The 4,090-nt window shown below is 43.3% G+C and overlaps 1 protein-coding gene across 1 annotated transcript in view; it reads left to right on the top strand.

The window, feature by feature from the left end:
- Positions 1-58: 58 nt before the first annotated feature.
- MMEL1 (membrane metalloendopeptidase like 1) overlaps positions 59-4,090 on the top strand; it is a 78,555-nt gene continuing 74,523 nt past the window's right edge. Inside the window, exon 1 of the mRNA XM_025211892.1 lies at positions 59-184. The gene's annotated coding sequence lies outside the window, so the exon portion shown is untranslated. The remainder of the gene's footprint in view (positions 185-4,090) is intronic.

Below are 4,090 nucleotides of genomic sequence, written 5' to 3'. Positions count from 1 at the left end.
GGAGGGCAACATAGCCACTGTACTTTGTAAACCCATTTCTTGAGCATTGCCTGTTAAAAGAGATCAGGGCTGATAATGGGCATTCATTTTCCACTGCCAGAAAATGTAAGCATCCCGACTGCATCTCAGAAAGCACACCCGCCACCTGCCTTCTGCAGCTGAAAAAATTCTCCACGAGACCGGGGTAAGACAACTTCTCATTTCTCAAGCTTCTTGCTTCTGTTTGTTCAGCCTGTATGCACGTAGAAATGTGTAGCACAAAGGAGGGCACACATCTTATGCTTAGAATTACTACTGCCTGGTGTTTTTTCTTTTAAGGATGGGCAAGGGAGAATTTATCTTGAGGGGGCAGGGAAAGGAAGAGTTACAAGGCAAAGTCCGAACGTCGAGGGTTTCCTGTTGTTAAGTCTTGTTAAGTTGCATTGGCACTCAAAGACAAACTGGCTATTATGAGCAGTGTGAGTTATCCTTTAGAGCACTGTACTTCCTATAAAATAAATCACAAAGCAGAAATCCAGCTACATGGGAGTGCCTTATTTTATTAGTATTACTGGTTTTGCGAATGCTATGCTAGGGCTTTTGTCATTACAGTATAATTTCATGCCGTCTTCTGCTGTCTCTGTAATACTTACTACCTACATGGATGCATGCTAGTGTGTACAGTAGGTCCATTGTCAGTATTGTTTCTTAAATAGAAATGTTTCTACTGTGCTTCAGAAAGCAGCTGGGTGGAGCTGAGGGGACCAGACTGCACTGTGAAGCAAATCATGGAATTTACTAACATTATACAATTTGGAGCTATTACACACCACTTCTATTCCTAAGCAAAACCAGTTAATGGGGCTAATAAATAATTTTAGCTGAACATTTTATTTATATGTGATCTTTGTTAGCTGACAGTGCTGAACTTTCCTTTTTTTGCACTATTTCAGATGCAAATAGAATACTTCACCGTATGTATGTTTAATACAAAGGAACCCAAACCACAACAGAAATAGCTACCCTTCAGACTTGTATTCCTTTATTGTACTAAATGTAAGGAGGTGTCTAGCGGAACAATTCTTAATCAGCTGTTTGGGACAGCTTCTTTCTGCTTTTGACATGCTGTCCTTTCTAATCAGCAATAAAAGAAGAAAATGCAAATACTTCCTTTCCAGGTAGCTCCTAATATGTTTTGATTGCACATTTCTACCTGGACGGGGGTAGACACAAGTGCCAGATTGTACTGGTGCATAGCAGTGGCTTTAAAGAAAAGAATGAAGATTCAGTGGGCTAACAACTCCACTCTGGACTGACCTGCCTGTTCCTATTATGTGATGTTTTTATGACAGTCAGTAACAGAATCTGAAGCAGTGGAAGTAGAACTGGCAACAAAAAGCAAATCTGTCATGCAAAGTGACATACGAATATGCTTTGCCTATCAATAAATAATTTAAAATCTTAAAATTACCAGGGTTCAAGGTGCTGCACTATCACTGAAACTTCTTTAGTCAATGTAAATACAAAGCCACACACTACCATAATTCCCTTTGTTTAAAGAATACAAAATGAAATCATAAGAAAGAGGAAAAGGAAAAGAACTGTATATTTTTAAGGAACACTTGGCAAAGTTAGCTTTATTTCCCCACCTACAGATAATTTCTTTTCCTAAGAAACTTCATCAACCATTTCACTCAGACCTAAAGAAAATACATTCCTGCACAAGGATACTTGCTGAGTAACTGTTGAACAAGAAACATTCACCCAAGTGACTATCCCAGGAGGAGATTGTAGGTGCTGCACTCCGAAGCATGCTCCTTCCTGAATGTGCATGTCACAATACCAGGGTTACAGAGGACCCCATGTATTAATTGTGTATCTATGTGTACATGTGCATATGTTACTTGAGTTGTAAAGGGAGACTGTAAGAATAAAATAGATCTTCTGCTACCTCTTTATGATCAAAAGATTCTAGTTCCCACTGGGCCTTGGTACTAAGTGGGGCTTCTCTTGCAAGTTTTCCATGGTACTTCATGCATCCTGTTTTCCATGTCTTCCCACCTGATATATATTTTAATAAGCAATGCCCTCCCCTGCAGAAGCGTTTCTCTGAGTCGTGGATGTTATCCACCCAAGGAGGACTTAGCACTACCCATGGAGAGGCATAAAGAGCACTACTGGCATAAGTCTCCTCCGTTTTCTTCCCCTGGCCATTTCTTCCCCTGTGCCTGACCTGGGACATCAACTGCGGGTGATAACTAAATGCTGTAATCGTGCTGACTTTTCTGGGGGAAGTTCCACAGGCAGCTAGCTCCAAAAGGGTGTGATGCTGCTCCAAAAGGGGGAAAGGCCTCTGTCTTAGGAAGCAATTAAGAAAGGATGTTGAGGGGCTTGTCTGAGCTCCCTGCCTGCAGAAAGAATAGAAACCATTTGATAAGAACAAAAGTAGCCTGAGAAGACGGTGATTGCTGTAGCCACTTCCAGTAATGTATAGCTATAGTTTGGTTTTTATTAAGCTTGTCACTTTCTAGCTCTACTCCTGTTGCCTCTTTGCTCTCATCTACCCAGTCCAGCCAGTCACAGGGATAGAAGGCAATCATAAATGTGGTTGTAGGTCTGAATTCAAATTATCCCAAAGTTTGGGGCTGTCCAGATGCAGGGTTTTGGTCTAAGTTCTTCTCAAGTCACTCTTGAGCTTGGATGTCTTCATGTATTACCTGAATTTGCCCATTATCAAATGGCCATGTTGGGTTAACTACTAATGAAAAAGGGACTTTGTCCCTTTATTTGTCTTGTGTGTATTCCACAAACCTGGGACATCCACTCCTTCTTGCCAACAAGCAAGAGACAGGAGAGGAAGGTTCCTGCTACTGTTACATGGGGAAAGAAAAGAGAGGTCTGCTTAACTACAGTAGCAGATTGCCTGGTAACGAGGGCCTGTATAGAATCCTCACCGGCTACATCATAATGCCCAAGGCTTTTTACTCATTTGACAATACCACAGGAGGACTTGGCAAACCCAGGCTCCATCCACAGGTTCACAGCAGCAGCATTTGTGCCACAATGTACCAGCAATTCCCAGTTATGGAAAGGCAGCACACAAGAGCCCTCCATCTTTTCATCCTGCCTCTGAACTCAAATGTTGAAGAGAGGACACCTTCCTACAGCACTCTCAAGGCTTTGGGGGAAAGCCCATAGAATCAGGACTTCACTGAGGCCCTTTCACCAACTCCATTTATTTAGAGAAAACAGTGGAAGCTGGAAATCCGTGGACTCTGATCTTCTCTCCCATTTTCCCTGAATGTAGGTCAGTTCTTTGGGGACTCAGGGCATCTGACAGGAAGAAATGGAAACATTGAGATGACCACTGTGCCACACCACCATGCAGAGGAGGCCTTTGACATGTGTTGACCCTACTCTCCATGTGTTTATGATAGCTTTAGGAGCCTTGGAGTTTTAAGTTCAGATGTAGTCATTTGATCCCTGCAAGACAGCTCCTTACTATTCCCATTTGAGCAGAAGAGCCCAGGCACAGCTCAGAGCACCACAGAAGGGAAGCCTCCACTGCTTCTGTCCAAGAAGTCCCTCATGCCAGAGAGTTTAAGGCTATTATTAGAGCACATATTCTGACCTCCTCTAGCACCTAAACTTCACCCAGTTGTCTCTATACTGAACTGATAACTTGGGCCAAAGCACTTCAAGCATCAGGAGATGAAACTGTTGAGCACCACAGGCAGAGAAGAAGAGAAACTGTCTTGCCACCAATGCCTTAGGGTGAGGTGTCCCCAGAAGAGCCCAGTAGGCAAGTCACAACCTGTGCAGAGCAGAAGGTGAACTCTCTCTTCCCCCACTACCCCTGCTAACCTGACTGGATGAGGACAATTCCTTCCAACCTCCATATTTGAGGAGCAGTGTGACCCTGAGCATGTGGATATGACACACCCGCCAAAGATTTCAGAAAGAAGATTCTCTCTGCCCCTTCAGAACACCCTTTCCAGTGTCCCACCCTTGCCCTTGGCTAATCCCTAATGTTTTGGAGGACGAAAACACAAAGGCTACCCCACAGAGTATCTGTGGGGAATTGCATGACAGGAGGAAGGAATCTTTCCCT

The sequence above is a fragment of the Alligator sinensis genome, unplaced genomic scaffold, assembly GCF_000455745.1.
Source record: "Alligator sinensis unplaced genomic scaffold, ASM45574v1 scaffold366_1, whole genome shotgun sequence".
NCBI lineage: Eukaryota > Metazoa > Chordata > Crocodylia > Alligatoridae > Alligator > Alligator sinensis.
Note: the sequence above shows the minus strand (reverse complement) of the source record. Positions and strands in the feature narration are given on the sequence as shown.